A 27,227-nucleotide genomic window follows, 5' to 3' on the forward strand; every position below is an offset into this window, starting at 1 on the left:
GGTAGCAAAAGCCTTTGCCCATATCCGAAAGCCCAGGGGTGACAGGTGCAAGCCGTCCCTAGCGAAGCATTGTGGCTTATCGAGCATGTCATCCCAGGCTGACAGGCATTGGATCCCCTTTGAATGACACCAATACTTAAGCCAATTGTTGAAATTGATCATCTTGTCTTCATATTGTGGCATCATTCTTGGTGAGGGTAAGATGCTACTCAAGGTCAGGGTCATACCAGCCTGGGCTACATGCTCAGAGAGCTCCTCTATGCCTCTTTTCATGTAGCCCAGGTAGGTATGTCTCAGGTCATTCACACCAGCATGGACAATGACAATGACTGAGTCATATTTGTACTTGCCTTGGAGTGACCTGAGTGCTTGTGTTATGTGGTGGATCCTAGCGCCTGACAGGCAGCTCACCGTGACCTTCTCCTTGTTCAGCCTGGTGAGCCTGACGATAGAGTCACCTATTACAAGTGTATTAGGTGTGTTGTTTAGCCTTAAGGGCTGTGACTGTTCGGCACACTGGCTTTGTGAGCTATGTGTTGCACGTGGTTTGTTTTGGGGTAGCGGTTGCTTGGGTGTCTGCTTTGGAGGTCTCTGCTGCTTAGGCAGATTTTTATTTAGAGCCTCCGAGTATGTTTTTGTGTGTTTGTGTTTGGTTTGCTGTCGTGGTAGGTCTATGTGAGACTGGAATTGTAGTGAGTGTGGTTTCCTTCTCCTCCTGACTGGTTATGCCAGTACTGAGTTGAGAGAGCTTAGCCTCCAGTTTGGCTATATGGTTGCATCTCTCACATGTGTTGGAATTTGTTGGGAGGAGGAGAGGGCTGTCTGTGTACATGAGGCAGTTGTAACATTGCCTCAGGATTCCCAGATTCACCAACTGGACCGGAGAAGAGAATGACAACTGACCTTTGGACATGCTAGAATAGTATTGGGAATTCCTTTATAATTCAAAAAGGTTGATTTCCACTTTTTCTTTCACATGCTTTTTCACTCTTCCTTGTACTACTAACACACTTGTTCCCCCTATTTTTTCCTTACACTTACCTCTCTGCTGTCCCTCTTTTCTTCTCTAGTTGTTTTCCCATATATTAACGCTATTTATATAAGCATCTCAAATGTCACTAATGCAGAAATACTATCAACTAAACTTTTACTTAATTCCAAAAAGCATATAAATAGAGTAGGTGTCTACATCCCACCAGGGAATAATATCCCTGGCCTAGAGTACATACTATAATAGGCAAATAAGCTCCTTCCCAGAGAAACAATTATACTTGGAGACGTTAATATCTATTGTCATTCCTGTAACTCAAACACACCCACAAACCATATTTCTCTATATGGCTTTTCCCAACTAATCAAACGCACTACCAAGATATAAAAAACATCAAAAAAAGAATCGGTCCTTGACTGGATACTCACCAATCAACCCAACCTCTCTCAACTTACAGGCTGTCTCCCTGACAACTTTAGTGACCACCACACAACCCTTCTACTCCAGCAGCAAATAAACTCTTCCAAAGCCCCATCATATCAGCAAATCAAAAACAAAAACATTTCAATCCCAAAAGCTGCAGATGGGCACCTTTCAAATATCTCCCATTAGACAAGGCAGTGGAGTTATTTAACTCCACCTTCCTTAGCATCCTAAATAAGCTTGACACACCTAGAATCTTTAAAATAAAACCCAATTACACCCCATGGCTAACCAAAGAAACAAGAGCTCTACTAAAAGCAAGAGACAAATCCTGGGACAATTGGCACCATAACAAATCACTAATCAATTGTCACAAAAACCTATTAATAAGAAATTCTGCCAAAAACATATAAGACAAGACAAAAAAAAAATATTATGCTAAAACACAAGTAGAACACCAGGGAAACGCACAAAAATTCTAGACAGCAATCAAGAAAATCCTTCAGCCTGGTCAAATTACTACCCCCTTCCCAAACACTGACAGCACCATAGATGACATACCCACACAGTTTAACAAAATTTTCATCAATTCAATATTGAAACTAACAAACACTACTCACCCCCCACTCTCTCTCTACAACACAAAACAAGAATAACTTCTCCCTACAACTTATTTCTACAGACGCCATAAAAAATACCCCAAAAACTCAAACCAGCAACCCTAGCTGCAGACAACCTACGAGCAGACTATCTCAAAATTCATTGCAGAAGCCGTTGTGTACTCTGTCTCCATCCTTATAAACTGCCCCATCACTGAGCAACAGGTCCCAGCTATCTAGAAAATAGTCCACATCATTCCACTACATAATGGCTGCAGCTCTATAGAGCTTTCCAACTACCGTCCAATTGCTATCCTCTCTCCAATATCAAAAATTTTGGAAAAATGCATCCATACCCAATTTTTCTACTATCTCCTCACTAAAAATCTACTATCCAAACTCAACATGGATTCCGCCTACACCATAGTACAACCACTGCCCTTGTAAGCTTCACTAACTCTATCAACCTTCTTAGAAATGAAGGTAACCTGGTCTCATTTATCTTTCTGGACCTCTCAAAAGCATTTGACTTGGTCTCATACTCCAAACTGTGAAACGCACTATCAGAATTTAAAACCAGCCACTCCCCACTCAACTGATTCCAGAGCCATCTCACTGTGAGGCAGCAAGCAGTCAAATGGGTAACTCCTTCTCCCCACTGCTGTCAGCACCTTAGGGGACCCACAAGGATCAATTATTGGCCTTCTTCTCTTCACATGATTCACCAATAACCTACATACTGCCACTAATGAAGCCATTTTAATACAATACACCGACAACTCTACCTTAATAAGCCCCAACACTCCACCATCTTAAGGAAATAACACAACAAGCCTTCTCTAAAGTAGAAATGTGGTTAACTAATGCCCACTTAATACTCAGTCCCAAAAAAACTCATCCTGTTTCACCATACAAGATCTCCAGAACCCTCTTCGCTATTCAAAATCACCTCAGTAAACAATACCATCATTACCCCAGTTACCCACACAAAGCTCCAAGGAGTAGTAATAGACGAAAACATGAAACCTGATCTCCACATAAATCAAAAAATCAAAAATGTCTACAAAAAATGCGTAGCCTGTATAGGAACAAACGTTTCCTCACATCCAAAATCTCAATTGCCAGAACTCACCTTCTCTCCACACTCCTATATGTGTCTACCATCCTTAATAACCGCAAGAAAACTTACACAAACAAATAGATAGCTGTTATAATAAAACAGCAAAGTTTGCTGCAGATGCCAGCTACAGATCCCATCATTGTCATGCTCTCAAAGAACTCTCATGGCTAGAATTCCCCAACCTACTAATTTTTAACCAGCTCTCCATGGCCCAACAAACACTCAATCAACCTGAAAAAACACTCACTCTCAAAGGCCTACTTCCTCACTATTCCAATAACCAGACCCAGCGCTCCAGTAAAAATAACCTAGTAAACATCACTAAAAGTAGCAATAATGCTGGTGATTCACTATACTCAACCAGTATCACCAAAATCTGGAACTCCCTACTCATCAATATTAGATCCATCTCTAGCACCATGTAGTTTAAGAAACTAGTAAAAGATCACCTAACATCTACCTGGCTCTGCTCATGTACTAACCCTGGATAACCTTCCCTCACTCTGATATAACCTCTAACTACACTTCTAGCCACTCTTTAACTCCTGTAACTGCCTTCTTCCTTACCTATATCCCCTTGTCTTCCTCGCAGTTGTAAACTGTATTCTCTCAGATGACAAACTAAATGCAATGTAGAGGCTTAAGAAAATCTAAGATATACTGTACTGTATTTATACTTTATTTATGTGTTAATCTTATCTCTCATGTATATATTTGTGTTGTTTAATCTCCTATGTATATAAAATATTTATTTCTTTACATTTGTTGACCGGGAGTGTCCGACTGGACGTAGGTCCATTTTCAGCAGGGGCCCGGGGAGAAAAGCTCCACAGTTAAAATAAACAGACAGTAGTTACATTGGATTAAATAGCGATTAACAATTTAACATAGCAATTACTTACAACATATTTACAGATGAAGAACATAGTACATCAGTAGACAACTAGAATCTTTATCTGTGAAGTACATAACAGACATTAACAAATGTTACAATGAGAAGTTCCTGCTGTATAATAAGTACTAGGCTTATGTGCATCTGAGCTTGCTATAATCAAGGTAGTTAGTGGAGTGGAAATTGCTTTACGGATCTCTGCTAGACTGTAAGTATATACATATAAGCTGTATAGTAAACTTTTTTTTTGTTGTACTGGACATGTATTAGTAAAAATGTACTTTGCTGGAGGTTTTCTCCTTGGTCCTCCACTGAAAATGGACACCGTTGTCCAGTCGGACCATCCCGGTAAACAAATGTTAAATAAATAAATAAAATAAAAATACTAACCATGTCTACTTCTAAATCCATTACCACCCACTAATACTGTCTCTGATTTCTCCATCATCTGATATAAACTACATTGCAAATCTAAGCTTCTCATTTTAGATAATAAGCCTAATTGACAAAACATTACTTCTGATAACACAAAAGTGCTAGTTTCCAGACCTATGAAAACCTTTAAAGCTTTGAAACATCTAACCCAAATGGTGCACATGGCAGCTTTCAGACTGAAGAAGTCCTTTCAGAAGTTGAGGGCTAATCTAAAATAAAACAAAAACACCCTGCTTTCTAATGCAGAACTATAACGAAAATGTTACTAGCTTATCATTGCTGTTCATAATATATAAAACACATTCATTTATTCATTTAGAGAACTACAATATCAGCTATGCCTGCTTAATGAATGGTAGCACTGCCCTCACATCTAACTGAAAACTTTTGTAAGATGCCGATTACCCCACCTCCAATATTTGTTACTGGGGCAGCCAAGCGTCACTCCACCTTTGCTATTCCATTACACAATGATGTCTCATTCATTTGTTTCTGCAATGCTTCATCATAGTTCATGTCTGTCTTTATCTATATATATATGGTAAAGTGTTTACTAACAGAATTATTTTCATAGAGCACTAGGCACCCATTTTCCACCTTACTCAGTAGTGAATTCTTGATCCATTCCCTATAGCTTATTATTATTATAATAGCAGCATTTCAGATAAAGTGTGACTAGATAAATAGTGTCAGCCTTTAATTAACATTCATCATACTACAACTACTAAGAGTAATAATAACAAACAGTATAAGAGTTGTGTTTGAATATGAGGCCCAGAAAACTCACACATTAGTTTCTGTGGGATTAAAGCCTCCATGCCCATTCTACAAAAGGCTGTGACCATGACTGTCCAGAGACATGATAATAACATCCAGTGGCAGAAAACCAGAGCTACCCTTCACAATGCAGCCCTCTTACTGGTAAACACCAGCTCTTAAGGATAACTATCAACAGCAGACTAAATGCAGAGTGATCCATAGCCTTTACCTCTAAATAGAAGTTATACACCTTTATACACTATATACTTTTACAAAACAGAGAAGTAACACTCTTTCCAGTACAGTACTTCATTCACCATATTCCAAACTGTGTAGTACTTCATTTAAGTTATACAAACACTTTAGTGTCTAGATTTGGCCAGTCAGTTTGATTACAGGAATAGTCACATTAAACAAGTATAAATTGAAGACTAGGACAAAAGTCACAGCCTCGGCAAATGCATTAAGAAAAACTAGACTGCTGGTAATTGAACAGAAATACTACTGTTTGTACTATTGATTATAACTGTTTTGGCTGCTCATTAGCTGTTAGAGACATTAGATTTAAATAATACAAGAAGAGGAAACAACATGGCTAAACACAGTAGATATTACAAAAACACAATCATAAACCATAACAAACAGAGAAGGAATGTAGTCAAAACCACTACAGCCAAATTAGAGTTGAATACAGTCTCCCAAGCTGAAGACAACCAGAAGGTATTCCTCAGCTATGTTAGGAAGGTGAAAGGTAACACAAAGCAGTGTGACAAACCAGTGGTAAACAGCACAGTATTTACCATACCAGATGACATTGCATACCTACTGGCAGATAAATGCAGTACAAACTTCAGTCCACCATTCCTCCATCCTGATCACCACCACAGAGATAGCAGAATCCATAACTCCCCCAGGAATCACGGGAGAAGAGGTCCTTATGGAGCAGTGCAAGGCACAGAGCTAAAATATCATGGTGCCTCCTAAAAGACTTGAAACAGGACTTATCTATCCCCTAATAAAGCTATTCAGTCTCAGCCTTGAAACCGGGTTTGTGCCCATAGACTGGATGGTGGTAACTCTCATTCCACTGCACTAGGGTGGCCCCTCTACTGACCCAGGAAACTATAGATGATTTAGCCTGATCAGTCTAATCTGTAAACCCAGGGGAAAAATTCTTACTGATGTTATATCTCAAGGTACTCACAGGCCTAAGCAGTGGGGGGCTCCCACTTCCAAAGCTGTAAGTAGTAAGACACCCCCCTATGGTAAACTGTCACAATGACTTAACCTTAAACCTTCCAAGCCCTGCTCAATTGTCTGCTCCCTTAGGGGAAAAATCGCCCTGCATGCAAAAAACTGGGAACTCATTACCCAAGACAGATGGGTTTTAAATATAGTTTCCCAAGGATACAGATTCCACTTCCACTCATTACCAATCCCACATGGTTGGCCAGACCTACCCCCAAATCAGTAGGCAGAGGCTCAACAGCAGGTTCTCTCTTTTCTAAGTATCAAGGCTATTCAACCTGTCCCAACAGAGGAATGGGGACAAGGTTTTTACTCAAGACTTTTCCTGGTACCCAGAAAAGACAACTCCTGGTGTTCTATCCTGGACCTGTCTATTCTAAACACTTTTTTGTAATCCCAAAATTCAAAATGCTAACTCTTCATCAGCTGCTTCCCATGCTAGGCAAAAATGGTTAGATGGCAACATTGGACTTAAAGGAAGCTTACCTGCACATCCCATTAAGGGAATCTTGCAGAAAATATCTATGCTTCAGAGAAGGCTACATGCACTATCAGTTCTCTGCACTGCCCTTTGGCTTATCTACTGTGCCCAGGGTATTCACAAAGTGCCTAGCTCTAGTCATTGCATTCTGTAGGCAAAGAAATATTTAAATATACCCATACCTGGAAGATTGTCTAATTCAGGCAGAAAGCCAGGACATACTATTAAATCATCTGTCATTTGTAAAGAAACTGCTAACCTCACTGGGGTACACCATAAACCAAAAGAAATATCACCTAGTACCCTGCCAACAAATTGTATTCCTGAAAGCAAGCTTGAACACAACTTCCCAGATGGCCTAATTCATGCCAGAGAAACAAGTTTATCTGACAGCCTACATCAAACTACTGACTACAAAGACCCACCTCTCAGCAAGGAAATTACTGCAAGTCTTTGGGTTCATGCCCTCTTGCATCCTACTAATTCCATAGGCAAGACTGCATATTAGGAAACTACAATGGTATCTAAAAAGCCTATGGTGTCAACATTCTCAGGACCTGGATTCAATGATCCCTATCATTCCTTGTATAAAGACAGAGTTCCTTTGGTGGGCAGAGGCCTGCTACCACAACAAGGGACTGCCATTCACTCTACCCCTTGCTGCCCAAAACCTAACAACAGACACATCAGATGATGCATGAGGAGCTCACTTGGCAGGGCAGTGCATTCAGGGCAAATGGAACCCGAGTCAAATGCACCTGAATATCAATCAAAAAGAAATGTTAGCTGTACAGAATTCTCTGACACCCATGACCATATTCTTCTAGGACAATTACTGGTAAAGACAAACAACACCACTGTTATGTGGTACATAAACAAACCAGGGGGGGACACACTCATACCCTCTCTGCAGACTAGCCATGGCTCTGTGGAACACAACCTTGAGCTACCAAGTGCACCTACAAGCTCAATACCTGCCAGACAAGCTGAATTCACTGGCAGATGACCTAAGCAGAAACCTCATGGACCCACACGAGTAGAAACTGGAACCAAAGATATTCAACATTTTGAGAAACAAATGGAGGAGCCCAGATATAGACCTGTTTGCCTCCCCTCAGAACTACCAACTGGACAAAATCTGCACATAGACTCCCCACAGACAAGCATGGAAAGTGGATGCCCTGTCCTTCACCTGGGAAAGCCTCTCAGTTTATGTATTTCCCCCTTTGCCTCTTCTCTTGAAAGTTCTGCTAAAGATCAAACAGGACAAACCAAGGACAATTCTCATTGCGCCAGACTGGCCACGCCAACACTGGTACCACCTCTTGCACAATATGTCACCGCTGGAACCATGGCACCTGCCTCAGACCCCTTCCTTGCTGTCCCAGCAGAAGGACCAGATTCTGCATTCTCATCTTCAAACCCTGAACCTTGCAGCCTGACTACTTACCTGAGCTATCCAATACTCTCCCTCAGTAAGCGAGTGCTGTATGTCATTCTGGGAGCAAGGAGGCCTAGTACTAGAAAATACTATGCTGGAAAGTGGAAAGATGCTGTTCCTGGAGCCAGACTCAGGGGATGGGCACAACAGTGCCCAGCTTACCGCATATTCTTCAATACTTAACAGAGATGCTCCACAAGGGCCTTTCCTTCTCATCTATTAAAATTCATGCCTCAGCCATTTCAGCACATTACAATACTGAACCACCCCTCTTCTCTCACCCCCTGCTGAAGCACTTCCTCAGAGGGGCCAAAAATTTAAGACCACCCAGAAAAGCCCCTACTCCAGCCTGGGACCTTAACTTTGTATTGGAAAAGCTCACTCTACCTCCTTTTGAGCCAGCTGCAACTGCAGAGTTGAAATTCCTCTCTTGGAAAACAGCCTTCATTCTAACCATCACTTCAGCAAGAAGAGTGTCTGAATTACAGTCCCTCATGGCAGTGGAGCCCTTCATCATCTTCCATGCAGACAGGGTGTCCCTCAGGACCAATCCTTCCTTTATACCCAAGGTGGTATCCAGTGCGGCTCTTAATTAGTCCATTCAATTGCCAACCTTCTTTTCTAATCAATAGAACAAAGGTGAATGAACACTGCACTCTTTGGACATGCACAGACAACTTAGATTTTATTTGGACAAGACTAAGCCTATCAGGAAAACTGAACAGCTGCTAGTTGCCTTTGCTGCAGGGGCAGAGGGGAAGGCCATTTCTATGCAAACCATTTCTAAGTGGATAGGCCATTGCATTCATTTCTGCTATAAGTACCATGGAAAATCTACCCCACAGGGGATAAGATCACATTCCACCAGGGCTGCATCTACTTCAACAGCCTTCTCAGAGGTGTTCCTACCAGGGTCATCCTAGAATCTGCTACGTGGAGCTCTGTACATACCTTCACCGAGCATTACCACTTGCCTATTTTTTCTAAATCCAGAGCTGGTTTTGCCACTGCAGTCTTGCAGGGCTTAATAGCTGATCCTAATGCTCTCTAACTGCCTCCTCCCTTCCTTAGCTTTGGGAATCTACCCAAATGTAATGACTGCAACAGTGAAACACGAAGAATATAGTACAGTTGTGTACACTTACCATAAATTTAGATGTTCCAGTGTATTCACTGTTGCAGTCCTGGTAAACCTCCCTCCAGCCCCCTGACTTCTATTGGCTATACCTTTCTTCCTTTTTACTGTATTTAAGCTTTCTGGTGTATTTGCTTTTTGTTGGAGGTGTAACCTTGTATATAATTGCTTCCCATTATGGGGGCATCTAACATCTGGGGCATGAAAAACTGATGTAATGGCATTGGCTGCATGCTTTATACCTCTGACTACCTGACTGCATGGAAGAAGAGACAGCATCTGCCACAGGACCCAAAACTTTGATAATCAGGCCAGCTGAGGGCTACCTGCAGGCAGATAACCCAAATGTAATGACTGCAACAGTGAATACACTTGAACATCTACATTTATGGTAAGTGTATACAACTGTACTTTCTTGCTCAATAAAATCAACCTAGAATCAGAATTTTAAAAACAAACATTTATGGTTCAATACTGCTGTAAATAAATGGTATAACAAGATTAACACATTCAAGTGGATTCAATAAAGCTTAAACAATAATTTTTACAGTGTGCACATAGTGACATGATGTGTACATGGGCACAAAAACTTTTAGATTCAATAAGGTCAGAGTAGCAACGTACACTCACATGCAAATGCAGAAACATTTGTGGCATGCAAATTACAGAATAAGTAGCTGAATTTTATGCTAATGAAGCAAATCAACATGGTGGAGTGATTCAACAACCTCTAAAGCAACCATGTAGGCTCTATGTTTGTGCTGGCCGTATATTCCAAAACTTTCCGAATACAGCCATGGAAAGGTGTCTACATGGAAACAAGAGTAGTAAATCCTCTTACATTTGTACAGAACTGCCCTTAACATGTAACACCACATATATTCTGACCTAATTACACAGGGTGGATGCTAGAAAATCAGTGTAGCAATGACAATAATGTCATTTTAAGTGCCATTACATAAACGCAGCTTCACTGCCCCACCCCCAAATGAAGAATATACTTGTAAGTAATGCAGGAATGGCAGCAGTGAATGCTGACACCAGGGACGTGTGTCAGGTTACATTTGCAAAGGTGAACATATAGGGCTATGAAGGGTGAAAGCGCATGTAAGTAGTTTACAGTTCTTGAGTTCTGTGTCATCCTCATTATTTGTTTGTTAAAATTTGTGGTCTCTGTCCAGTTACCTTTTTTTTTTTTTTGACTTTTGCTATTGTTTGCACTGTGAGGCGCTTAGTGCAACCATGAGAAACAGAGGAATGAATGTCAGGTTTGTCTGTGTGGTTATGTAACTATTCCTCTGGTAGCACATATATGTGTTAGGGCTGGAATATAGAGGGCCCTGAGTTTCAGTACAGGGTGTGCAACCTTTCCTTCACTTTTTATGGTCCATATTTGCGTAAAATATCTAGAGAATGGAGGAAATATCAGTTTTGCCTCTGCTTACCTTACTTATGCATAGGTGCCTAGAGATTGACGAAGGTGAACATAGCTGGGCATTGCGCACTAATGAACAAGTAATACATATGTTTAATAGATGCAAGTTATAGCATAAACAAGTGATTTGCATGTTAATCAACCAATAGAGCTATTCAACAATGTATAAAGTATCTATATAGCCTGCATCCTGTTTTTTTCCTTCACCCTTCAATACCATTGGAGTAGAGACAAGGACATTTTAACTGTCACAATGCTAGGGCCTGCTGCAGCTGTTCTACATCTGTATGTGTTAGAGGCTGAAGTTAAAGCTGTTGGTGCTGCTGACAGTAGGACTAGGCAAGAAGGAGAAGAGGGTTCAGGCTCAAGGTAACCTTCCAGGTGCTACATGAGCTGGAGATTGTAGAGCACTAAAGGGACACATTACAAGAACTCTGTAAGCTCTGCCATTCTCACTTCAGAGCCAGAAGCATTTCAGGGGAACCCATCCCAGTGGAAACTAAGATATGTGTAGCCCTTAGAATATTAGCTACAAGTACTTTTCATAGACCAACTAGGGACATGATGGGTGTGTCACAGGCATTAGCCTCCAGGATCCTTCACCAGCTTCTGGATGCTATGCTCATAAATGCCAATGAGCACATATTTTACCTCTTAGTTCTGAAGAAAGGGCCAGCAATATGGAACTGTTTTACCATGTAGCGCACTACCTTGAAATACTGGGTGCCACAGACTGCACTCATGTACACATTAAGGCACCACCTGGTTATCAGTGTAGAATCTACATTAATTGGATACCACTCCATCAACTGTCCAGTTGTTTGTAATGCCCAGGGAATTATCTTGAATGTGTGCACTGGCAAACCTGGCAGTTATCATGACTCCCACATCTGGCACACATCACAGCTGTACCAGATGTTTACTAGGGTGGACATCTCACAGGGCCATTTAATGGGGGATGCTGGCTATGCTGTGGAACCATGGCTGATGACAGCCATCAGAAGTGGACACACACCCATGGAAGAATGCCATAATGAGGCAAATTCTCAAATTAGAAACATCATAGAGCATGTGTTTGGGCTTCCGAAGTCGTGGTTCCATTGCTTAGATATATCTGGTGGATCCCTGCAGTATAATCCATGCACCTGTACATAAATATTCACAGTGTGTACATTGGTTCACAATCTGATCCTGCAGAAACAGCTGCAACAGGATCAGCGAGGGAAGGGACACACATCTCCCCACCAATACCTAGATCACCACAGCCATAGTTAGAGGAGGACTCAGAGTAGAAATCTCTAGCTGCTGTTCATGTAGGCAGATGTAGGCATGCTCAGTATGTCCTTGCTTTGGCTAATAGACAATGTATAGCACATTCACTTATCAACTAGGGGCCTAATACCTTTCTCCTTCTCACACACATATAGTAAAATGTATGCCAGGCAACTCACGCAACCTTTACCTCCCCATGTATCGGCTGTGTACTGCTTGTATCACACAGTCAGCCCTGAACTAAAGGTGTGCCATACTGCTGCATCTGTAAGGTAAGTCCTGAACCTAGACAGTAATGAACCTAGACAGTAATCTTAAATAATATTATGACATATCCTTATATGTTCTAATTTGGTACAGTAAGCAAGTAAATAGTGGTGGATTTGTACAGAAAGTACCTTGACGTGTGACACCAGACACTTATTTTTCTTGTATTTGTTCATTAGTAATTAGTAAGCCTCATGTATGAAAGATTCACACAGTCATACCTCTAAAGAATTCTGATCTACCTGTATGGCCTCAGTTTAGCTCCATACATTTGTACAGGTAAATCATTAAAGATAGAAGTTAGCAAGTGATGATACACATTGCAGTTTCAGACTTCAGACTTGTTTGTGTCATAACAGTAACTGGGTTTTGCTCCCTCCCCCCAAAACAGGAGTGTACCCTTGTTCCTGCAATAACAGTAACTCAACTATGCTACCCCCAACGGAACAGTATATGTGTGTTTGTGCTATCCAACCTGAACTTCATTTGTTAGCACCTGCATATCATATTATTCCCAGTTAATATCATATCACATGTTAAGGCCAATGACATAGAATGGCTTGCACACTGCATGTGTTAGATAACTGATGAATGATCAATAAACACATAAAGGTAAAACACCGCTGTATATTTGTAAGCATAATTATGGCAGGTTGTGTGATCACTAACTGCTCAAAGTCCAAATTTAGTAAAGGGAATTAAATGTACAAATCACAGCTGATGGTTTGAAAGCAATGTATATTCTGATGCAGCTGGTTGTGTGAAGAATGACTTTTTATTTTGTTGATGAGAAACTGTTTGTGTGGCCAATAGGACTATTTAATAAAGTTGTATTGTTGTGAGGGTTCAAATCCTGACATATGTAGAAATGTGTGATGGGTACTATCAAGTTTTACTGTGCTTTTACAGATTTTGCTCATGATTCCCTTAGTTTTAGTATCGTTTTTTTATTTGTCTTCTTTTAATTCCAGGATTGCAGGATGCACTGTATCCCAAAAAAAAAAAAAAAATTGGATAAGCTTATCTTGTTCATGTGATGTTCAATATTGCAGAAATAGGGAAAACCAGATTTCGTAGGAGGCAGACACCCAAAAATAGAAAACAGATACATTCAATTAATGCTCTTAGCCATTGCAAAAAGCTGGCCTGTAGTACAGATGGGACTGGGCTAGGGTAGCAAGCATTAGCAATGTGCCTCACATTTATGCACTGCTTCCCTGCATGCAAACAGGCCTATCTCACATGAGTGTGCACTTTGTCAACCAATGTACAAATGCAAGGCTCATTGCACTATGGAATTGTATGCATGATATTTTGCCATTGCTGTTTACTGTCAACCTCCTTTGTATGACATAAAACTGTCTGTGTAAACATTACAGACTAAGGCCACAATAAAACTATATATCAAATGGTTACAATACGTCCATTTGTTTCCCTCCAACCACCCCAAACAAGTGCTACAACCCTGGGTTTTCATTATTTTTTTCCACACGTATATGAACTACAATGCAAAGTGTTATACGTAATGTTGTCTGCTCAGTCATGGACAGGGCTACTTGGTGGTGCTCACAGCCTTGCTCTGCAAACCTCAAACAGCCAAGTAAGCTCAATAAGGGTACTTGTGTTGTTACAAAGCTAGGCTTCCAAACAACCTACTGCTATTAAGTTACTAACCTGAGATGACACTATGAAGCAATGTACCTATGCTGGCCTTCCAAACTCTTGTCTCCCACATGGCCAGTCGATATCATTTTCTATTAGTTCACCAACAGTTCTGACAAAATCAGACTTCAGCCATGGCATGTGGGTTAAGTGCTTTGTTTTGTAGTCTGTGTACTTAGAGAGGTAGGGGCTCTATTCTCACTATAGTCAACTGTGTATCTACACAGAAGGGCAGAAGTGTATATCCCACAGTTACTTTTCCAATGGCTTGGCTTGGCAGTTTTTTTGAGACTTGCAGAAACCTACACATCCATTTCATGCAGGCCTCCCAAACTCTTGTCCACCACATGGTCTACTAATGTCATCTGCTATAAGTTCACCTGAAGTACGGATTAAATCAGACTTGTGCCATGGCACATGCATTAAGTACTGTGTTCTGTAGTGTGTGTACTTAGGGAGGTGTTTTATTCAGTGGCGGCTGGTGACTTCAAATCAAAGGGGGGCTGCAGGAGACAGCGGAATGGGTGGGGCCAATGAGAAGTGGTGTGACCATCTTGAAAGGGGTGGAGCTATGCTGAAAACTGCAAAAACTGAGACTTTAATTAAATACGCTGCCCTGGGTGCCAAACCATCATTATGAGTGTCTAATCAAAACAAAATGAAGTGTAGAAGAAAAAAAAATGTAATGCATCGGCTACATGACAGCTTACTTAATGTCTAGATGGAAACAAAAAGGTTGTGAGGCTTGAAAAAATAAATTACTTTTTAAATACATTACTGGAATGCCAGTCAAAATTGTGTATAAAAAAAGCAGCACTTAACTCAAACCACTTCTCCTTGCACTGCAGTTCTAATTATAATTTATATTCAGTTTTATAAAAGTACCAAGTAACATGCTGAAAGTAGCAATCCCTGTGATACCCTCACTTGTAAAAAACTGTTTTTTATCCAAAAAAGACCTGCTGCCTAACAACTATCTACTTGTTTCATGGGGAAAACATGATCAAAGTAAAAAATGAACAGCAAACAAGAAACAAGCTCAAGATGAATTGCTTAAAGGATTACTGCACAGGTTATGGACCACACATGATAGACTGGCATTTTGTTTAGTTTACGTGTAAAGCCTGCATAGCTCCAACAAATGTAATGAGGTTCTGAAAATACTGTAATCTTGTTCTTTATTACAAATACTATCATATGCATTTCAATTCCCAAGGCTCATATGCTATCTAGTTATGTAAATATTCTCTGTATGGCAACAACAAAAAGGCTTTCAATGTTGGTAATTCTTTAACGGTATGTTTATTAAAGCTTACTTGCATCTTAAAATCTCAGACAAGCTTACCTGATGGTCATTAAAGGATTCCTAGTTAAACACAGACCAACAGGTACTGCAGCAACATGCATTTTCTGAATAAGAAGCATAAATCAACAGTATAAAAATATGACAGAAAACCAGAACATTCTGCAAAATCAAGGACAGATAAAAAGCCACTGTAGTACTTGTGCCTACCTTGGATGTGGGATACTTGCACACTTACACTGCATAACTACTCCTTGCCTTGCTTGGACAAATCCAGAATCACTACATGGGGAAGTAGAGTACAACAAGTATATCACAATTTGAAATGTCTCTGGCTGACGGTGATGGCCCTGACACATTTGTCATACCTCTCAACCACAGAGCAAGAAATCTGGACAAAACCATACATAGAAGTGGGGCAAAGGACCTAAAATAAGGACAATTTTAAATATTGTTCTTATAAACTTAGAAAGATATTTAAAAAGATAATAGAATAGTAGGTCTTGCATTAGTATGAATTTTCTGAAGGATATGAAATCTGAAACTCAAATGTCTGTCATTTTCTAACTTCAGTCTTTAATGATTTGCCACTAATTTGCCAGAAAAACACAATTTTATGAAAAACAGACCAAAAATGTGATGCAAAAATATAAAATGACATACAATACAGCTGGAAACCTGTCAAAGAAGGGACACTTTTTTAAATATTAGTACTGTTAACTTGGGCAGCTGACAAAATAAAAGAATCTACATGCATTTCTGAAATTAAAAGTAATCTATAACTCTGACCATTCAATTACTTATTAATTATAAACCCTTCACAATTTCTTTCAAATTTGCCATTTTGCGGAGGGACTATTAGGGGGAGAGCAACACTTTGAGCCAAAATCGGGGACAGTTGAGAGGTTTGGATATACTTAATTCTATAAGGCAATTTGTTTGCATGTACCTCTGTACCTCTTAATGCGGGAAATCTAGACAAGGCCAAATATATTGAGGAAACAAACAAACTACTAAAATTGCTCTTGTATAAACTTAGACAGTTGACAGAGTAACATGTCTTGCTTTAGCATGCATTTTTCTGAAGGATATGAAGTCTGAAACTCAATCTCTGTCATTCTTTAGTGATTTCATTCCTAAAAGATTTCCAGAAAACCACAAATTTTATGAGAAACAAACCAAAAATAAGAAGCAAATATCTATTCATTTTGCAAAAATCTGGAAATTGAGAGGTATAGTTCAGCCAGGGCTGTCTTTTGAGTTTGGCCCATTTACCATAAGCACTATAATGTGCATACTACTTTACTTCAATGATGATTTGGATTTCATTTAAAAATTTTATTTTACATTTTACAGTACAAGCACTTAGACATCTGCTAAACACAGCAATGCAGTCTCACAATGAAAACAGACAGCATTACAACTTCTCTGCCCTTGAAACTCACATTCATTGAAACAGCATTGAAACCCACATTCAAAGAAAATATATCTGGCCAGTGGCAGATAAAGATTAACTTTGGGCTGTTTTCAAATCATAGGCCCCCTTGCACAGGAAACATACATGTGCTCTTTGATACACCTTCGTGGTTGTATTAAATTATATTCCTATACAGTACAGTTGTTAGAGGGTGTTTTAAATTTGTTTTGAATATTTTTCCAATACACAATGAAACAAAATGCATGCACCAATAATGACAAAACTAACCAATTCAGAACATTGCCATCATAAAAGTCTACTCAAACTTCTACAATCCACCAGTATCAGTAAATATGTACAATCTATGCAGAAGTAAAAGTCATCTAAACAATTCCACATTAAAGAGATCTGTAACTAATGAAGAGATTGCTGCTAGCAAACAACTTTATATTTCATTGTTTCATCTACAAATAAAGTGTCTGTTGCCCTTGAGGAATAAATTGCCTATTTTACATTAAAAAATGATAAGCTAGTAATATTGCAATAGGGAATGGATGGCAAATTGATAACAGGTTGATAGTTACTAGATATATCCACCAAATAGGACATTCTCAGAACCGCAGCATCCACCCCCTTTAAAAGTACAACACAGTACAGTAATGTATCTACATAATGTGGGAGTAGAACCCACAGCCTTCTGCATCCAAAGCAAATACACTACCTGTTGTGCTATTAACAATGCAAGCAGACTCAGTCTAAGTAGCACTAAACTTATCTTCCCCTGAAGCTCTCAGCTCCTTGTAAAATCCACTTGACACTCAACTGTATCTTTCAACTTTGCAGCACACAAAATCTGGAAAAAGCCAAAGCCCAAAAACCAGGGACACATTTTAAATATTGTTTGGATAATCTTGGAAGGTTGCTAGAATAAAATATTGCGTTACTACCATACATTTTACTGTCAGGTCTTGAACCCAGGGCTCTATGCATGACAGTCAGAGCAACATACTGCTATGCCAAATCAACTGCTTCTTCAATCATGGGAAGACTGAAACTTAAATGGCTATCATTTAGTGAATTTAGTTCTTACCATAGCTCTCAACCTCTTAGCACAAAACACCCGGACAAAGCTAATAATGGGGGAATACAGCCCCCAAACATGCTCAAGCGAATTCAGTTCTCACCATAGCTCTCAACCTCTTAGCACAAAACATCTGGAAAAAGCCAATAATGGCGGAATACAGCCCCCAAAATAGGGACACATTTCAAATATTGATCTTATAAACTTTAACAATTTGCTAGAATAAAAAGGTTTTATGTTGCTATGTACTTTCTGAAGAATATGAAGTCTGAAATTCAAATGCCTATCATTATTTAGTGAATTAAATCCAGAAAACCACAGATTTTATGAGGAACAGAACAGAACAATAATATGAGACACAAATTTGAGCAGTTTTCGCAACTGATGATGGGTAGAGAATTTACGCTCTTGCTACCTGCTCACAAGGTACAGGGGTTGAGTCTGAATTATTCTCTACCCACTACTGTTGCTGGGTCTCTCTAGCCACCAGGTATATTTATCTGGGGCATTTATACACACACACGCGCACACACACACACACACACACACACACACACACACACACATACACTTACACCACTCCCAACCATCCACTCCTCAGAGAAAGAGACTGCCTCATCAGGATGTAGAGTGCTAGCATCACCCATTCCTTGTGATTGATATCCAGTATATAAACACCCACTTAAAGGGAAAAAATTCTGTATAGCAGTGATATAGAAGCTAAATAGCACATTCAGATATACACATTAACAAATATAGTATGGGTCTACAGCACATGTAAACAAAAATAAAAATGTAACTTATCCATTAATTTGTAATAACCAAAAAATCTGTAAAAACAAAGTAAAATAAAAACAAGTCAAATGCATTATTTGTTTCATTAACTTGTAACTTGCTCATTTCCTGGTAAACCCATGACAACCAAATCATGAACTTCCATTAAAGTAACAGAAAAAAATAATTCTAAAAGGTAGAAGGTTAGGTGGGGGCTACATCTTACCATGTATGACTTAGTAACTTCATTATCTTATCAGTAACAGACATTAAAATTAGAAAGTATTATAAACAGACCAATAAATTCAATACAATTAAAATATATAATGATAAAGAACATGCAAGTATTCATTAAATGCATATATCAAAAATCAGTTGCCAGTAAGGTGAATAGTTCATGATAAACAAAAAAAAATACATATGCTTACAGAAAAAAAAGTCACTTGATGTTACTGCCAGCTACAAGTACATACACCGAACCATAAAGAAATGTGTTCTATATTGTTGGAGAATTAACAGTTCTTGAGCATTTGCAAAGGTAATTATCACTGTGAAATGCATAATAATGTCCATGCAAAAGGAATCAATTATTGGTATTTATTTTATTCTTTTGAAGCTATTCCTGACTGCTTGCATAACAGTCCACCACTCCAATCCAGTTTTGCAGGCTTTGCTCATTAGCCTATGGGTTGAGTGTAAGTGTGATAGCCACTCTGTGTAGGTGTACTGCCAAGAAACAGAAACAACGTTTCATAAACTACAATAACTAATATGACTTAATATCTATAGCTCCAAGGGTTAATACTGTCCTACATTAAGAGACCAAATCGAATACCTTAACATAGTATGCATCATACGCAAGTTACCCAATAAGGCAAGGTACGTGGGTTTAAAACAACTGCTTTCCATTCGTTCTGTATTATGTTGTTGCAAATAGTGACAAGAACATGCATCTATATGAGCTTGACTAGGAAACAATATGTGTTACTGTGTTAATATCTGCCATAGGTTACATGGAAACTAAAGAGCCTGTTTACCAGTGACAGGAAATTAAAATCAGCATGCATCAATGTGATGCGCATTAATCTTCATTGGGTACTGTACTTAAAAGTCTTTACCTTTATTAGCTGAACCCCTTGTATATGTGTTTCTCTGAAAACAAGCAAGCTAAAAGTCACAACTCTGGTTGTTCATAAAAAGCATCTATCTAGTTATGGTGGCCTGTCTTGTATCAAAAAACTGTAAATGTCTAATCAGCACACACAAGCCCTGATACCCCCTCCTCCTCTGCCCCCTCACCCCACCTGCTACCAGCACCACCACCACCATCCTGAAGTAAGGATGGGTGAACTGACTACTCTTACCTTGAATTATGACAGTTGTACATAGTCCAGGACAAAAGCAAAACTGCCTTTAGTAATAAAATGTAAGATCAAACTTTCAAAGGTTCAGATTCCTAAAGTCACTGGATCGCTCCACAATGATTTATTAATTGCCTTCCATGTGTCTGCACAGAACTGTGAGGGCATTAATCTTGCCTCCACTGTGCTTGTTATGTGTTTGATGTTGAACTACTATTTCAGATATGTGCATGCAGTGTACCAGACCGAGCAACTGACAAGAGAAACTCCGAACTGCGAAAAACATCAGTTTTGAAAAGTGTCCTAAATCGAGTTGCAGGTCTATTTTCGAGGCAAAAGGATGGAAAGAGTAGCAGAGCTCCAACTTTGTCCCTTCTTTTGGCTGCAGGAAGTGAATAAAATGCACCATCTGCTTTAAAAGTTACTCAACACACACACACACACACACACACACACACACACACACACACACACACACACACACACACACACACACACACCTTCCCTGCAAGAGCTTAAGACTTACCTCTCTCCTGATTGAAGCAGCAAACCTCCACAGACAAGGTCCAACTCCATTGTCCGGAAGCAGCAAACCTCAAGACCTGCACTCAACTACAACGCTTCACTGCAAGAGCTAACTTACCTCTCTCCTGATTGGTCCTGCGAGAGCTTAACCTCACCTCTCTCCTGATTGGTCCTGCCTGTGGATCAAGCAGTCCGGAGCTCCTCTGTTCTGTGTAGTCGTCTACCGCACAGATTCCTGGGCATCTGCGGGGCAGAAAATACATTCCCTATATCTGGACTGCTGACTCAGCCAGTCAGAGTTCGCACAGATTCCTGGGCATCTGTGGGGTAGTCTTAGTGTGTCTGCGCATGCACGGAAAACTCCGGTACTCATACAAAATACTTTTTTTTTTTCATTTTATGTTTCACAGTTATTTCTTTTGTTTCTAGGAGGGAGGGCTGTAGTCCTGCAGTCCGATAGCACAAGCCACCCCTGGTTCTATTCAGACTGCAGTCAAATGGGGGTGGTGGTGTGTGTGTGTGTGTGTGTGTGTGTGTGTGTGTGTGTGTGTGTGTGTGTGTGTGTGTGTGTGTGTGTGTGTGCGTGTGTGTGTGTGTGACCAGTTGCTGCACTTTACAGTGAGGATTTTACAGCAGCCTGTGGGACACTGTTATCTTGTTCTCAGAAGACACTGCTGATGTCATCATCGATAAATTGTTGTCTGACACAGTCCAAGTTGGAGTTGAGCTATGGTGCATGCTTTAATTACTGTATTGTGTAGTCTGCCTACCTTAGGCAAGTACAGGTTCTAATCTAACTGCTGTCAAATGGAGGGGGTTGTGTATATGTGTGTGTGTGTGTGTGTGTGTGTGTGTGTGTGTGTGTGTGTGTGTGTGTGTGTGTGTGTGTGTGTGTGTGTGTGTGTGTGTGCGTGTGTGTGTGTGTGTGTGTGTTTGTGTGTGTGTGTGTGTGTGTGTGTGTGTGTGTGTGTGTGTGTGTGTGTGTGTGTGTGTGTGTGTGTGTGTGTTTGAGCTGCTACTGCACTTTACAGCAGCCTGTGGGACACTGTTGACTTGTCCTCAACAGATACTGCTGATGTCATCATCTATAAAGTGTTGTCTGACACACTTCAAGTCAGACTTTGAGAGACTCCAAGTTGGACTTGAGAAGTGACACTTGCATTAAGTATTGTGTTCTGCAGTATGTGCACTTAGATAGGTAGGGTTTTTATTCTCACTGCAGTCAAATGGGTTTTATTCTCACTGTAGTCAAATGGGGATTTGTTTGTGTGTGTGTGTGTGTGTGTGTGTGTGTGTGTGTGTGTGTGTGTGTGTGTGTGTGTGAGCTGTTGCTGGACTTTCCAGTGAGCCTTTTACAGACACTGCTGATGTCATCATCTATAAAATGTTATCTGACATAATCCAAGTCAGACTTTGGCACAATCTAAGTTGGACTTGAGCCATGGTGCTACTGTATTCCGTAGTCTGTGTACCTTAGATAGGTAGAGGTTCTGTTCTCACTGCAGTCCAATGGGAGGTGATTGGTTTGCCTATGGATTAGCTGTTTCTGGGCTTTACAGTAAGCATTTTACAGCAGCCAGTGGGACACTATTATCTTGTCCTCAACAAACACTGCTGATGTCATCATCTATAAAGTGTTGTCTGACATACTCCAAGTTGGACTTGAGCTACAGTGCTTGCTTTAACTACTGTGTTCTGCAGTCTGTGTACCATATGTTCTATTTTAACTGGAGTCAAATGGGGAGGGGTTGGTTTGTGTGTGGATGGGTTGTTGCAGTACTTTACAGTCAGCATTTTACATCAGCCAGTGGGGCAATGTTATCTTGTTGTCAACAGACACTGCTGTTGTCATCATCTATAAAGTGTCTGAAACACTCCAAGTTGTACTTCACTGTGGAACTTGTGTTAAGGTCTCTGTTCTCTAATCTGTGTACTTATATAGTTAGTGGTTTTATTCTCACTGCAGTCAAATGGGTATGCGTGCATGAGACAGCTACTGCTGGACATTACATTGAGCCATTTACACCAGCCTGTGGAACACTTATCATGTCCTGGACAGACACACATCTGTCATTACTAGGTTATACAGTAAGCAAAATAAGCTTTCTAAAGAAGCTGCTGTCTACAAATACAAAAGTGAACCAGAAATGGAAGACCACCCTTCTCAACCTAAAAATCAAATAAGACAACTTGTGCAATCTCTAATCCCAACCCTTATTTTTTTTTCATTCCCCCACAGCACAGTGGGGTATATATGGCCCATGGGATCTACCTGCCTCCACTCCCCAGCCTATGGCACCAAGGCACAGCACATCGGATCCTCAACCTGGTAGGACCCCTTGTGCTGTCCCTGCACTACCTGGCCCTGGGGTACTACTGCCCAGGAGGATAGGACTGTGGTTCCCTCAAGGACCAGTGGCAGAGGAAGTGATTTTATCACCCAAGAAGAACTTTTGAGTATGGTGTGTAGGATTGTGTGATGAACTGTGGGCACACTTCTATGCCAGATGGAGACACTGCTCTCCATCATTGTATTGAATAACACAAGGAGACGCAGAAGACAGACACTGTAGCCATCCGGCACAGTGAGGTAACAATGATGACATTCCAGTGGGTGATGATTCACTTCTCACTGTCACCCAGCTTGACATCCATGGGTTCTGAGGTTGACACCCTTACCTCAACCATGGTATTCACCCAACTCTCGTGTTCTTCACAGTCCCTGTCTCTTGTCTTGTATATCCTGTCTGTCAGCAATTGCTTCCTCACCTTGCCAACTTACCTGCCTCAGACATACCTGAGTCCATTCCCTATCATATCTCTGTCTATTCACAAAAAAATGAGGCATCTGTCCAATGCATAGCTATCCATGTCACACACATGTCTACTTGACATACTTGATTTGGTCCAATTGTCTGTACAGCATGATAATTTTGTTGTCACCAGTCTATCTGGAAGTGTCAATCCAAATTCAGCTAATCTTCTGTACATATGATCAGTTTTTCAGAACATATTCTCAATATATGTCATATATTCACAATACATTCATGTGTTGTCTACCCCCCAAGCAAAACTACCTTGGGTGCTCAGTATTTTTTACACACATATATCAATCACACTGCAGAGTGTAATATATAATGATGTGTGCTCCTTCATGGACAGGGCCAGTCGGTGGTGTTGACAACCTTGCTCTGTTAGACTCAAGCATCCAACTATGCTCAATAAGGGTACTTGTGATTTACACAGCTAGGCTTCTACACACCTAGGACACACTGTATAGTTAGGCTACTGGCCACATATTAACCTCTGAATCAATGTGGTTATGCAGGCCTCAAAACCTCTATTCCCCCAAATGGTCTGCTGATGTCATCCACCATAAGTTCATCTGCAGTGATATAAAATTCACACGTGTGCTGTGATGCTTGTGTAAAGTCCTGCATTCTGTAGTCTGTATACTTTGATACGTAGGGGGTTTGTTCTTACTGCAGTCAACTGGGTGGGGGGTGTGTCTCTACTCAGCAGAGTAGATGTGCTATCCTACAGTTACTTCTCCAATGGCATGGCTTGTTATCTTTTCATACTTGCAGAGGTCTACACATCCATTTCATGCAGCCTCCAAACCACTTGTCTACCACATGGCCTGCTGATGTCATCCACTATAGCCTGACCTGCAGACAGGTAAAAGTCAGGCATGTGCCGTGGAGCTTGCATATAGCAGTGTGTGTACTTAGCTAGGTAAGGGGTTTGTTCTCACTGCAGACAACTGTATGTGTAAGACAGATGTTACTTGACATTACAGAGATCCTTTTATACCAGGATGCAGGAAAGAGTTATCAGCATATGCTCAACAGACAATGCTGATGTAATCAGATATATCAGATTATTGCATATACAACCACTCCACCAGGCATAACTCTCAATTCTAGAGATTTTTGCAGAATCTCCAGATTTTTGCCTCATATTTTTAGTCTGTAATTCATAAAAATTGCATTTCTTTTTGAAAAATCACTGGGGGGATCAAATGATTAAAATCAGTAAATAATGACATGCATTTGAGTTTCAGACTTCATATCCTTCAGTAAATGCATGCTAACACAAATCCTGTTATTCTAACAACTTTCTATGTTTATAAAAGCAATATTTAAAATGTGTCCCTATTTTGTCTTTATCCCCCATTATGTCAGGCTTTGTTCAGATTTCTTGCACTAGGAGGTTGAGACTATGCCACCAGGCTATGAGACATTGGACTGGAGCCCAGGCTGATGTCACCTTAGGTTCATAGGAAGTTACTAGGTTGAGGACTGGTGACAGGTGTACTTTGGGGTATGTTTGTTGGGGATGGGGGGGGTGAAGTTTATCCCAGACTGTCTGGTCTCAGGTTGCCAATGTCCTCAGGGTGAGTATGAGTGGTACCATCCACTAATAGTTGGGCACAAAGCTGGGCCTTCACTTTTAGATGTCTGGCATAGCTAAAGAATTGCTCCAGATTGTCTTTAGCTAGGAATGCTACTTTATGTTTGTATATGGCTTTAAAATACTTGTCAAGATAGATAATGTCCTTGTTCAAGTTGTGGAAGGTGTCCTTCCTCTGCTGAGTCAGCTCCCTCTTGTTCTTAGATATTACTTTCTTCCACTTGTTGTATAAACTATGTATGCTCGATGCCCACTAGGGTGGTTTATTTTCTGTGAGGAACTTGGGATCCATTCACATTTGGCTGACTTTGAACATTTGTATAGTGGTTTGTACAGGCTATTTGTGTACATCTCTGTATAGCAGTCATTTTTGACAGTGGTAGCAGGAGGTTTGCAACTCTTTATGACATCAGTTAGGAGCCTATAGTTTGCTTTGAAGAAATGTTTCATCCTTTCTGCTCTTGAGGGGCTATTGTCTATGATTGTGAATGTAAACAAGATTGAATTGTGATCAGACCTGACCAGTGGGGCCAGCACACAGGGGTTAGTGCAGAGAACCACTATGCTAGTCAGTACTAAGTCTAACATATTCAAGCCCCTTGTGAGGATACAGGCTATTGTTTACACAGGATGTGTATTAACAAATCCAGGAACCTTAGGGTGAGTGTGTTTGTACACATATATGACTCCAAATTGATGGAAGGACAGTTAAAATCACACATAACCAAGGTGTTTGGTTGTCTGGTAAGTGACTCAATTAGGTCCAAGTAGGCAGAGTGGTCTTTGTGCTAAAGAGTCAGACTCTTTGACCAGTCTTGCAGTGTATTGGTCTTTAATGGAAATGTGAACACATCTGCCTTTGGTTCTTTCATGCTCATGTTGATGTGTGAATGTGTGGAAGGCATTGAACCACTGCATGGCCAGGGTGCTGTCTGCAGCTTTGAACCATGTCTGTGTGACTGCACAGACATAGGCATCTTTCAAGGGAAGGAGTTCTCTCAGTGAGTGCAGTTTCTGATTTACACTCCATGCATTAAGTAATATATCCTTCAGCTTGTCTGTGGTGGATTCTTTTATGTTGGGACTTTAGCTGTTCTGACATTGATGAAAAAGGCCACTATGGGGCAGCCAAGCACCTTCATATAGTACAATGAGGAACGTCTCGAATCATTCACTGTAGCATGGACTATGACAAAGTCATAACAGTACTTGTTGTTAAGAGGCTTGAGTATGTACATGATCTGATGGACCCTGGCATCTGACAGACAGCTAACTGTGACTTTTTCCTTGTCTAGTCTGGCAAGGGGACATATGTGTGTCTCACTTTAGAGCCACTTGTGAACACGAGATTTGGTTTTAAGGTGTTTTTGCCTAAGGGGTTTATTGGCAGAGACACGGTGTGTGCATTATGTGTAGTGGAATCTATTGGGTCTGCACTGTGTGCAGAAGGTTTGCGCTTGGGAGGTCCCCAATTTTTAGTTAGGTTTCTAGTGAGTACCTCCCTGTATGTGAGTTTATGTGTTGTGAGCTTATGTGCAACAGGTGAATTGTATGTGCTGTCAACATGTTTGATATCTGGTTTGTTATGTGAGAGAACTGATTCGAAATTCATAGTATAGGTACAGCTTTCATATGTTGTATTAGTTTGTTTTAGCAGTAACTAGTTGTCAGTATACATGAAGTAATTGCTCTGTTGTCTCAGGATGCACATGTACATCAGCCTGCCTGCAGACATGGTGGGAAACTGTCCTTCCATTATGGATGGTATATACTGTAGTAACTAGTGGGGAGTGGGCTAGATGGACCAGGTTTTGGTGTAAGACTAACAAAATGTGCCTATTCTATGGAAGGCAAGGGTTACAAAAATGTGTCAATGTTTCACAATGCACACCTCATTTGCTTGCAGGGTAGCAGTGGAATCTCTGACCAGCTATGGTAAACTGAGTGCAAACACCCCAAAACACAATGCTGGAATGCAAGTGAAGTTAAACTATTTTAAACAAATAAATAACCAACAGTGAGCCTTATTGCAGCAATCCAAAAGTCAGATGGCTCTTGGCTGCACAGTTCTGCCACAAGGGTGCAAGGGGGCCTTCTTAATGTAAGAGGGCTGGTTTTAGTGCTCCAATGATACCAAATAATCTAGATTCAGCAAGCTTGAATTGAGCCTATGCTATAAAATGCAGAAGTCCT

The sequence above is a fragment of the Protopterus annectens genome, chromosome 3.part1 (genome assembly GCF_019279795.1).
Source record: "Protopterus annectens isolate FY-2018-M chromosome 3.part1, PAN1.0, whole genome shotgun sequence".
Classification (NCBI taxonomy): Eukaryota; Metazoa; Chordata; order Ceratodontiformes; family Protopteridae; genus Protopterus; species Protopterus annectens.